Raw genomic sequence first — 13,082 nt, forward strand, 5'->3', positions numbered from 1 at the left:
CCTTTATTTTACTCATTGCGTAATTTAATTGATGAAAATGATAGTAACAACTACATAAATACATCACTTATTACAAAATAAAAGCTAAGAATTAATTTAATGCCACCAACAGAAAAGAATGCTCCAATTCACTATATCAATTGGGGAACCTAAATTACACACGTATAGAGCAATTAAAGGGACTGTGCAGTTTAAGCTCTTCTAGGTTTTTCTCGTACATTAAATTTTGCTATCTGATTTCTAAAATTGACAACTGTGCAAATGTAAAAACAATTTTTATTTATTTCAACATGTATTTATTTATTCTTTCAAATCTATTTCGTCGCCTTCAAAGTAATTCCCTCCAAAGTATTTTCCAATCCTCGAATTAAAGTCGCCTGCCGTGGTTGAATTCCAGAGGGCACACGGCGCTAAATCAAGCGAATATTATGAATGTGGAATGATGCATATAGAATTTTTGACAAAAAGTCACGAAGAACGAGTGCAGTGTGAGAATGCATTATCCTGATGCAAATATCAAGAATTGTCTGCCCAGAATTCAATCCTCTTCTTGCGAATATCTTCACGCAAATGACGCATAACACCCAAATAATAATCTTCGTTGACAGTTTGACCAAGTGGAAGGATTTCTGAAGGGACAACATCACGGCAATCGAAGAAAACTGTCAAAATCACCTTAGTTTTCGAGCAACTTTGGCGCGATCTTTTCAGTTTGGCTTCAACTTTCGCACGATATTCACTGGATTTGTCGCTGGTTTTCGGGTTGTAAACATAGATCCAAGTCTCATTTTCAGTAATAATCCGTTTCATTGCTCCGTCAAAAAGCATTTCTTCACAGATGTTAATACCACCCTTTTCGAAGAAATTGAGTTGTTTTGGCACTAGCCGAAACTTTACACGTTTCAGACCCAAATATCTTTCAAAATGATACTGACAGATCCAAACGAAGCACTAAAAGCATTAACCAGGTCTCTAATAGTCTTCGATTTTCTTGTCATGTTGTTCATCAGTAGAGGTTGGTGATCGTCTGGAACGCTTTTCGTGTTCAGCACTTTCACGACCTTCTTTCAACTGTTTATACCACTTGTAAACAGTCCTTTGCGACAAAGCATGGACACGGACGCCTTCTTTATCATCTTGAACGTTTCTGTACCCGAAATTTCATTCCACAGACAAAATTTAATACAATTTTTTTGTACAATATAATTCCACATTGCAAAAATCGCCGAGTGCACTTTTAGCGTCGTACAAAAACAAAATCAAACAAAAAGTAATGAGAACGTTGACATGAAATTTGTGACAGATGCCAGTCTTAATGCTGCTGAAAAAAGTTTTGATGTGCGGTTCACTCGCCCAATTTAGATTGAAAATTAATCTTACTTTTTGGACACAGTAGTATAATTTTCGATTTTCCGAAAGTTCTAAAGTGGTTTTCCCCCTAAAGTTGTAAAATTTCAATACGTTTCCATTTAAGTGGAGTTGACTCAATACTTTTCTGATTAGCTCTTGATAACAAACTGATGGGCGATAAATATATACCGTTGACAACAAACGAGCTAACATTAAACCGCGCAAGTGTCCCAATGAGTCTCCTACAGCTTTCTTTTGCAAAAAGCCATAAACAAGGCACAAACTGCTAGTAGACTAGTATCAAATGTTGAAAGGCAGGCAGTGATAACACTGACAGTTCTCCAGAACAATTACAATGCCATCTAGATTTGAAAATTGAACGCATAAAAATATGCGAAATACAGATGTATCTTTTCTTATGAAGATCATGAAATGTATTTCTACATTCAATCTGTTTATCTGTACTCAATTACCATATGCATCCCACAAACTATTTCCAACTGGGCATTTGCCTCATAAACTGAAACCCTATCGTAAAGTCGGGGACCAGACTCAATGTATGGCGTCAGAGACCACAGTGTGATCACAGCAGCTAGCCTACGAGCAGATAGGCCATCAGCACTCAGTCAGAGCACTAAAGTTCGCTGAAGTCTCGCGATCGCGTCTAGCCGAAATTGAGAATTTTGCATTTCCAAAAAGACGATCGAGAGTAGAAAAATATTAAATTTTGTAGAGCAACTTCCAGTTCTACACGTTCCAACTCCTTCAAGACTGGCCAGATTCAGTTTTGGGTAGTACACTTGGCCGAATACTTGGCAGTTCGAGATCAGTAGCTGGATGGGCTAGATCGGGCACTTCGCGCGCTTTCGAGTGTGAATTTTAGCAACACCACAGTGAACATTGTTTTATAAAAAAGTGCTTCCAAGTGTTATCATAATTGCTCAAGTGATCTTGTCAGTAATCGCCCAGCCCAGTGATTGGTGCAAACCAGTGATCGTGTCAGCAAATTTCAAACCTAAAGTGATCTACTGTTGAGTTGGTCCACATTTAGCAGAACTTTTACCGGTACTTTTTCTGATATTTTAGCTGATTGTTCTCTCCAGATCTATTGCATCATTTATATTGTCAAATCAAACTCTCATACTGACATTGAACCGCTATTGCACTAGTTGAAGAAAAAATCCCCAATTATAGAAAGGAAGGAATGCCAACCTGCCCTGAGTGACTTTAATCTTTCCGATCACATATTCATTCGCAATTCCGCTGAAATGCTTTCGAAGTCAGTGGAAAATTTTCATGAAGAGGTTTTTTTTTTTTCACTTTTTTTTCTGCTGCTTCTACTTCATGTATACCACGCCACAAGACCTCTATCTAGCTCCGCTGCGAGCTCGGAGTTGTCATTGTTGTTGTTGCTGCAGTTGGGTTTGTTGAAGGAACACTCGGCGGACTGTCGACGATGACATACTAAGAATGTATAATAAAGCATGTAATGCACGAAGAAATGGAGAAGAAAATAGCCACCAGATCTTGTTACATGCTGTGGATTGTTTAGGACAATAACAAACAGAAAGTAAATTACTTTGATCTCTCTTTGGGAACACGCTGGTTTGGCTAAGTCAAGTTGACCTGATCGTCTTGTTGTTTGAGGCTTGCAGGAAATTCAAATTGGCATTCATGACCATGTGTGCAATGTTGCGTGGAGTATGTAAAATTTCTAAATTCAAAATAGTTCGTTTCTGCCGCAATTATATTTTTCTGAATGATGATGATTCAGCACTGGAGTATTTTGCCTTGCCAAAATTGGGCTTCTTTAAAATGACGAAATAATGGTGTTAAATTCAGTGAACGTGAGTGTTCATAGATAAATAACTGTGGGCTGTCTATGAAGTTGACCGTTTGATAAAAGTATAGATTTATTGATAGTGAATCATTCTTTCACTTGTGAGCCTAACGTTTTGGTCGAAAAGAAAGATATTCTTCAATGTTTACAAATGGGACATCTAGAAAGAGTTACATATGACAACATAACAACCGTCTGCCACCAACCATAACGTTTCTATTGTGTTTCTGATAGAATGAATGTGATGATGATCTTACTGAAAATTGCATCACGACAGAGAATGGTTGAACTTGATCCAAGAGTCCACCAACGCAAGACACATCATATTTGATTTTCGCCTCCTCATTCTTATTATGTAACTATCAAAATTTGTGCTATGAAAAATAAGGTCCCTCGGTCTATTTTTGCATAGGTTAAGCAGTGGTACTAGGATCTGTCATATTTACATTTATATCTCTTATCACCTATCGATAGTTCACTTTGTTATTTGACGAAATTTGCTAGTCATATAGATATCGTCTAAGGAACAGATAAACCATTTCTTCCAAAAATGTAACAGTTAAAAGTTGCAGATGGTAGAACGTGATAGCATTTAAATTCATCAATGTTTCATCTGTTGCAAATTACCTCACGGTGTGTCCTTGAGCGAACTTTCTATAGAGACTTGTTTTCTCCTTTTATAGCAGTTTGTGCTACGAAGAATTGATTGAAACTTTTGAATCAGATTGAGTTCTTCATGAATTCCAACATCCAACTACCACTCAAATTCAATAAAAATGCAACCTTGTTTTTAGTCCACTTAAATTTTTCAGGTAATTGCTCTATCAATTAATGCTCATTGAATTAAACATTGTGGAAGGTTATATCTGAGTATTCGGAACTGGAGCTCTCATGCATGAATTCTGTATTTCCAGTTGTTTTATACTTTTCATTAACCGACCACCTTGGTCGTTGTTTATTTTTTTCCTGGACAGTTTCATGAGTTTTGTTTTCGATTCCTTTTTTAAATTGTATTTTCTTGAAATGCATTTATTGTTCAGATAGGATTTCCCTGGAGGCATCAGAAAGAATAATCCTTTAGAGATCTTCGACTCCTAGAACTTTTTCAATTTTAAAGTTCCTAGCAAATCTTTAGTTTCGAACACATTGGCTCCAAGCTCCTAAAAAATTTAGCGAGACCAATTTTCAAAAATTTTCTGAACATTTACTTGCCCTTAAGATTAAAGTTAACTAATTTAGGCAAAATCTTGTATGCTAACCCATAAAAGATTTCCTCCTGTCTAAAGGATGAATACGAATAAGTTTATGCAGTGATAATATTTTGCTTTTTAAGCAATGAGTAGAAGGTGGAAGTGGCAGTGAAAGTAAAGATGACAATCAAATGCTGTCTATGCCATGCATTGGAAAACACTCTTAGGATGGTCGATTGAAAAGGCATATCACAGAATTAATAGAACTGCTCTTGCTATTTAAGAAGTTGTGAGAAGAACTGAAATTTCTTTTTTTTTCTTCAGCCTTTGTCCCGTTCACAAGCGGGGTCGGCTCGTCGTGATCGGTCTCGCCATTTGGTTCTATCGAGTGCCTGATCTGGGTGCAATCTCGAGGCTTTTAAATCCCCATCAAGCGTATCAAGCCACCGTTGTTTCAGCCTGCCTTTTGGTCGTTTGCCATCGAGGTCGATGTTCAAACCAATCTTGGCAAGTGAATTCTCGTTAACACGAATTGCGTGACCATACCATCGAATTAAATACCGCGTTCGCGTTCAATGTCGTAGCTTTTGGCACCAGACCATCGGGTTTCTTGCAGAGCGCAGATTTCAATGCGCCTTTTCCGAAGGACTCTTGCGAGTTCCTCCGTCTTTCCAGTTAGGGTACCAACATTTAGCGTGCAGACACGTATTTGTTTTGTTCGTTTTATTCGGACTATCCTTGCCCATTTCTCGGCAGGACCGGAGCTCGTCCTGTCGCGTCGGCTGAAGAGGACGCCCTAGCATTTCTCCGAGGCTTGTGGCTCAATTCGATCATCATGTTTGTAACGACATTGTATGTATTTTCTTGGTTGGCCTGTCGCAGGACCTGTCAACAAGAGAGATCAGGTAGCATTTAGCATAGTGTAATAACTCCAACTATTACTTCATTAGTCTTTCTGATTTCAGCATTTTTTTTTGTTTTACTGAGGATAGTACAGAGCACGTTGCCTCAAACCCTCCTTCTTTACCTGGGCTTGGGACCAGCATACTATGTTAATAGCATGGCGGAGTTATGTGAGAAGAACATATTGTCAAAAATCGTTAGCGATGGTATGGCGGATGTGTTATGTCCTAGAGATTTTTAGAATATACAGGATTATCATTTATTTTACTAGACTGTCCAAGGAGTCTTTGCGCATAAATCATATTTTATTCAAGAATAAATTTTAAAAGAAAGCAAAACATGTAACATATGTCTGGAAGTAGAGATCAAAAATTTATTAATGTATAACATAACTGTTCCCCGAAAGGTTAATACCACGGTTGCTAAATTTTTTAAAATAAATGGCAGCATTGTTTGGCTAAACAATACCAGGTTTTTTATTTTCACATATCTCTCCTCTGCAGCTTTTATGCTGAGGTTCATTTAGTAATGCGGCAAATTGCCTGAATTACTGTTTTTTCTTTATTCATTGAAAACTCATGAAAGTCTTCCCTGAGGATGTTTTCAAGAAAAAAACTATTATTGCTCAAACGCCGTGATCCATTAAGTGAAGATTTGGTGAAAAAGGCGGTCTTTCTGCATATAATATGAAATCTCAAAAATTTGACTTGATTTTCCAGCAACACTGCTGGAAAATCGATTTCTCATTCTTTATTTATTTCTTGGCCCGTGGAAGTACTACAGTTTTGAAAACATCTCTGCGATATACAATTTGATCAATCTTTTGTCCTCGATCTATGAAAATCAATCGTGTACTGCTGCTAACTCAAATTCCTTAAAAGACTTGTTCCCTAATGTAAAGGCGTGGTCATCCTTCAAGACTCATTTGTTTAGTTTGATGGGTTTGCTAATCCAGTTGGCTGACCAGAATCCTTTCAATCTCTTTACCCCGGCTTCGCATCATGCTCGTCATGAGTGTTTGTGTTTCGCCTTTGTGCTGTCTTGCTGATGTAGGCTTATCACGTGCACAGCATTATGTGTAATTATAATGAAGTTGACACGGTCTCATTGTAAATAGAGATTGTGTGGATGCCCTGTACTTCATAAAGGAGTGAGCAAGAGACATTGTAACATATATTGGCCATTTCTATGGTTTTAAATTTGAAATTTTCCTCAATAATGCGACGATTACATGTCTTTCCTATAGAATTACGCCTGAGATCTTGTCGCATAACTTTATATATTGTAGGAAAACGCACCCAACGTTTTGGACAACTTCCTTCATGTCGGGCAGTAAAGTCCTTGAAAATTTTTAATATTTATGGAAACTATCAGCAGTTAAATGTCAAGTGATCACGCAATTTCACAATTAAGTTTATCGAACTCATGTGAAGTCGAAATGTTGCCTCGTTGAGTTGTCATCGAGAAATGTAATAATCGATTGGTGGCTGATGGAAAATACAAGAATTCTAGAATAATTATTTTCCTACCCGATTATCATTTCTTACAAGTACCACTAACTATTCAAACTATGCTTGTTCCTCTCCAAGCAAGAATTTTTTTCAAGGCCAATTTATTTACTCCATAGAGAACGCCTCTCAAATTCGAAATTTGTTTTGAAAAAACACAGATTTTGGAGAATATTTATTAATTAATCAAAATAATTCTTTTCATGTATAGTACACTTGTGTTAACGCTCTTTTCAATCCTTGAGATGTCGTCTGGTGCATTATCGTGGTGATGGTCGCTTGGTTAGAAATACCAGGCTTTTCAGTACATATTACTTCACACAAACCGCATTTAACTTCGGAATAGTATTCCTAACTAACCGCACGTCCTCGCGGATGTATCTGTACTGTGATCGTAGAAAACGGTGCGCAGAGCCTTTACATTTGACCAAGCTAGTTTTATCACTGGATCGTTTTCATTAGCTTGAATGATGCCTTTACAATGACTTATACGAGAGCCATCTTAATCTTCATTTAATAGAAGTGGTACAAAACATCTTTTTCCCAAGTCTTTAGTTAAACTTGTCGAGGTATTGTAGTATTTTGACTTTACAGTAGAATGCCAATGGTTTCATGCTTTTTTTCTCATCATATACCATGATTTGCAGCCCCTGGAGGGCTAGGTCTTGGATCATCAATCATCAAGTATCGCGCTCATGAAAAACAAAACCTTATTAAAATCGATTCAGTGTCTGTTTGTCTGTCTGTCTCTCCGTCGGTCAGTCTGTCTGTCGATCGGTCTGTTTGTCACACTTTTCTCAGAAACGGCTATACCGATTGACACGAAATTTTGTGAGAAGGTGGGAACTGTGAACTCCCAGATATGCAGTGAGTGATAACTTTCTATGTTGAGATTTAGGGGGGTCCTCATACATGCAAAAGGGGGGTACACAATTTTTTTTCACCGAATCTAGTCATGTGGGGTATCAAATAAAAGGTCATTGGCACCAAAACTACTGCCAGTACTATGTTTGTTATCCAATCTACATAAACTTGGATGCGTTTGAAAATGAATCGGTGTAATTTTTTTATTGATGCTACTGGTTAAAAGATGGCGCTGCATATTATATGATTTAAATTAAAAGTTCGATCATTGTTGGAATATGATGTATATACAATCAAATAAACCCCAACGGTTTTTTTATCGATTCTAAAAATGATCCTGGGGTTTACAGTTCACCCTGACTCTCTAAATAATTGCGTTCGGTAGCTCCGGGAAAATGATTTTATTTGATTGTGAAAATATGGCAAATTATAAAATAGTAGACGATGTTCCTCCCCCACAAATATTTCGAGGGTGAAATATTTGAGTGAAAAATAGCCCAAGTGGTAGTTTGGTCCGGCACTACGGGTAATATCTTCTGATGCTACCTCCCCGTGATGCTGTAAGCAGCAGGCCGCTAGGTGATCCCCACTCGACTTATCTAGAATCTACCGTAATTGTTAATTATATGAGTAAACACTTTTTTTTCATTGCTAGAATCAAATTCAATCAGCTTGGAAATTTGATTAGGAATGAATATAGAGTCATAAAGCCTGCAAACAACAATAGCAGACCATGTTAAGTAAAGAAAAACTATCCTCCTGGTTTTTTTTAACTTTCATTATGTCATTTACTTTTCAATATTTTACTAGTTAGTCGTACTAATTCTTGGACGATACTATCGCCAAATTGTGCCTTAGCCTCTTGGATGCACAGCCTAATAATTGCGTTCTTCAGTTAGAAAATCAGATACAAGTTGCAATCTAGCGTCAATTTGAATCGTCACGATCTTTCCTCAGATTCAATGAGCTTTTTAGCATTCCTCGGGGTATTCTTTCATGCATTCGCTCGATGTGGACCATTGCAGTCCCCGGAATGTGACTAGAGTCAAAGCTGGTGGGTCGTTAAATTATTGGTGCAATTCATAATTGTATCTAATTCGGGAGGCGTCTCCTTTCTTTAAAGCTCCAGAAATCTTTCGGATTCTTCTTTGAATGAGATGAATGTTTAGTTGATAACTTTTCCTGGATTTATTGAACATCGAAGGAACTAATCCAGCTTCTAGTTATTTTCGGATTTCAAAGAATTATTTATACTTTTCTGCTTCTCCATTTTGTTTATAAAACTTTTCGTGAGGTGTTCATAAACAAAACAAAAAACAGTTCGTTACGAGCAATTGTCTTTATTGGTTTATCAGAAATCTTTTATCTTTTTTTAAAAAATACGAAAATCGGCGCAAGTGTTCTGGTAACACATCTGGTACAATTCCATTCAACAAAACACAGTCGACTATCACTAATAAAATTTTTTAAGACAAATCAAATCTAAAAAGAGAGCAATTCATTTTATGCGTATTCCGAAACTGCTCTTGTGATTCACACTAAAATCCCTCTGCTTTGAGTATATATTTTTGAAAATTTTCAAAAAGATCTGTAACTAAGAAAGATCTTTTTGGCAATTCTCGTTATTAATATATGACGTCAATATCACAAGCAACTTTTGGCATTGGTGCCAAAAAAGAAAATTATAAAAATCACCGAAAAACTTTCGATTTCATGCTGTTTTCTATATTTTTAGCAAATTCTTTGTTGCATTTTCCACAGAAATAAAATGGGGGGATATTAATGAAATGAGATGAAATAAAGTGGGGAGAAGAGGAAAATATACTTGAAAGTGAAAGATCTCTTAGAATGTTGATCTCATTCAAGAAGCATCAGACGTCTCGAGCAGGCAGACTTATTCTGATTATATTCGGCGAAATAAGAAGGCGTGATCATTATAGAAATAGAAAATATCTTAAATATGATGAATATTTTCTAGAAAAGCTTTTGTTGAAGGTCTATCGTACGAAAGGGGTTACAATAAGAATCTTTTATCAAGGTTAATAGTAGACAACATTGAGGACGTGCGATTTCGAATGAAATGTTACGTGGACTTATGTAGTCATTAGCCCTTCCCATGCTTTATTCTTTGAATGGAAAGCCTTGAGTTATCAGTTCAGCTGGGGTAAATACAGAAAATACAGATATGTCCTTCATCTAAAGTATACTAATAGTGAAAGTTGTAATTTTTTATATTTTCCAGAAAAATAAAGGCGTTTTGGAAAAAAGGTGCACTGAATAATGATTTCTGAGAGAATCACCAAAGGTTTCGGTTATGTGGATTTTCTCAAAGTTGAATTATAATCCTATCTCGTGAGAAATAAAGTATTTACCTTTCTAGATATCTCGTGATAAGCTGCGTTACATTTCCAGCTGGTATTTGACTAGTTGAGCGTTAGTGCTATAAATTTTTAAGTTACTGGAAAAATTTTCTACCAGGGATGAAAAATGGTTCCTTAATGGTTGACCATTCTCACAAAAACATAACAAAATGGAAAGATTCCCGAGAAAATCCAAAAGCTATTTTGTTGTGTCAACCATACAAAAAGGTCCGAAACGTTATCCTGATTGAAGCAATGGAGAAATGCTATAACATCTTTCGTTTGGCTGTTTTCCCAATAGAATTTATCACAAATCTATCTAAATTTTCTATTCATTCATTATAAAAACCTAACTGAAAACTTCATATAAAGAATTGATTACTGTGCCACATTCCCAATAATTCTGAGGACAAGTTTGAATTACAACTGAAGGTCACATTGGACTTTCAAGATTGTTAACTTCGTGACCAATTTTGTTAGTTATCTGATAAAATATGTACGTGCCCATCATGATTGGACTCTAAATACAATTGACTATCAATCAATAAATGTATATCGATTTGTTTGCAAATGGTTGATGTATACGAAAAAAGGGCATTCTTACCATTAAGCTAATTGATTGGTTTGACTTTTCCATTCTCTGCCATGAACCTAACAACCGACCGTTCTTACATATCTTGGCTTTGAGACGAATGATAGCAATGTCATAAACCTCCGACATATGCATTGGGAAAGGTGAAGGAATTATGCAAGCGATTGCTATAGAAAGCTGTGTAGTATGGGCATAATAGCATAGGTGGATTTAGTTTAGCCTTTAAGGAAGATGAGCCAGGTGTTGAACACAATTCAGAAGTTTCATGGGTGTAAGTGTATACGTTACCTTTGAGGTAATTTTTAACAGCAAAAACAACACGTGCCCTTTATTTGAAATTGAGTCGCCATGGTATATCTGATTTCAGTATTATCGTTTTCTGTTTCGGAGCGCTTAAGACCATGTCGAACCTTCGTTTCTTATAAATCGCCAATTCATTAATAAAGCGTATGTCGACTAGGACTACGCAAGTATTCATGACGCTGGTCAGGATTCAAGCCTTGGACGCAATTTTGAGTTCGCAAAACACAACGATCACCGTACCGTCTAAAGCCGGCTTAATAATTATTTTTTTGATTACATCCAACTTTCTACCACTTTAACATTCTGTCATGGAATATCCGTGGTGAAGCCTTTAGTAAGGCCGATTCTTGTGGTAGTCAGTTGCTGCCAAATATCTTTTTTTTTGCCACGAGATTACTGTTCGCCTTTGCTTTTATAATATGTTCGGCAATATCTCCTCAAAGCCAGATTGCGAGAAGCTGTTGATACCCCATCTCTTTTTAGTAAGATTTGGCATATTTCTTTGCTTCCGTTATTTAGCGTGTTACATTCGGGCTCTGTACCATGGCTTGTACCAGAAAGACAATTGTTGCTTACTAAAAGCCATAGTCGCTAAATGATTTGATTCAACCGGTGTCCGACTTCTTCACAAAGGAGCTAGCTAAATATTCTTTCCACAGAATGTTACTGAACGCTGATATCTAGATTAGTAGAACTCCAACGAGGACTTTTCTAGACAGTTCCAACGACATTCAGTTTTTGTAAAATTGGGTCTCTGGCAAATATTGTCAGTTCTGTGAAGTCAGGGAGGTCTTCAGTCTACCACAGTTGCTGAATAGTTCTGCATTTCTTGGGAGGCCATGTAAGCAGCCCACGGGTCTAGTTTTCCTAGAGAAGCAATATTAGATTTGCTTGGTCTCGACAGTTTCGATCTAAAGACTTGACCAGATTTCATCCAGTTAATTGTTCTGGGGTTCCTGAGAGGCTTCAAAGTGTCAATCTTCAGATAAAAAAAATGTCTCTTATTTGTCATTCTCCACCTGTTCGTTTTAGAAATACCACCGCCTTATGCAAGAATAACATTTGTTAGACTAGAAGGTTAGTAGTAATATGGAATTAAAAAGACACTCACCTTGTTTGTTAATTTCGGAGCTCCCCTAAGTATGTCTAACGGCCGTCCTGGAGCCCTTTCGATATCAAAAAAAAAAACCTAGGTCCGCTAAAACAACTTCGAATGCTACAGCCTTGAGCACATCCTTGCTGGAACATCCTTCCGATTGGGTTGGAGTCATTAGCAGTATTAAGGCTGCTATCCGGTTTTGTAAATCATATCCAAGCATTCTTCGTTAATGCGAATAAGAAAAGTCAGCCTCTTTTACCGTCGCTTTTATATAATGACTCTCGTCCCCCCGAGAGAATAAGGGCCACCAATATTGAATGAGCTTTGTTCTATCGTATACTTGTGGCAAGCAAACTCCGACAATAGGCTTCCCGGAGATTTGATGTTGCTGCAATGTTCGTAGCTTATGGATGACGGACAACTTACGTTACCAGAAGGTGACTCTTAATAATCCTGTTAACATAACTTTACGATATCATCGTATCGATTACTGCGGAACACGATTGGTTTGACTTTATCTTTTTTGCAAGTCTAGGGAGATGGGCTCCGCTTTGTCGCACTGGTTTCGGTGTTTACCTTGCTTGACCTGCCTTAATGACTACAATTTTCCAGAAAACTGTCAAACGTGCTTGTAATTTCCTTTGGGTTGAATTCTTGTTGCTTTGTGCGCTTACTGTTCTAGATTTTTTGGGTATATGTAGACACTGGTGTAGTATGGCTTGTATACAGTGCGTCTGTTTCGCTGACTTAATTCCCTGTTAAAGTTCAACAATTTTGCCTATGATAATCCTCTAGGCATCATCAGTTGGAGTCACAAAGCACCGCTCCTACTTCGGCCTCATCAGGTGATGTTCGTATTAGCTAAAGGCAGTACAGACCTATATTCGCTTGTCCAGGGACGTCCAATACTATGAAAGGGATTGGTTTACTATTGATGAGTTACCGATTATCCTTTCTCTGAGGTCTTAATCGTGTTTGGTTTTTGTATGAGAGGAAAATAAGTTCACTTCTTCACCTCTGCCAAAACTAAGCTAGTTTAAAACGGGACATGTTCTGCCCCTCACAGCAAGGTT

The 13,082-nt window shown here is 37.2% G+C and overlaps 1 protein-coding gene across 2 annotated transcripts in view; it reads left to right on the plus strand.

The window, feature by feature from the left end:
• The first annotated feature begins 1,944 nt into the window (after window positions 1-1,944).
• The window catches only part of LOC119656221 (protein kinase shaggy-like), a 63,250-nt gene continuing 52,112 nt past the window's right edge, over window positions 1,945-13,082 (plus strand). Inside the window, exon 1 of one of the 2 annotated variants that reach the window (XM_038062620.1) lies at window positions 1,945-2,415. The gene's annotated coding sequence lies outside the window, so the exon portion shown is untranslated. The remainder of the gene's footprint in view (window positions 2,416-13,082) is intronic. The other variant, XM_038062621.1, reaches the window with a different exon arrangement.

Source organism: Hermetia illucens, chromosome 4 (genome assembly GCF_905115235.1).
Source record: "Hermetia illucens chromosome 4, iHerIll2.2.curated.20191125, whole genome shotgun sequence".
Lineage (NCBI taxonomy): Eukaryota > Metazoa > Arthropoda > Insecta > Diptera > Stratiomyidae > Hermetia > Hermetia illucens.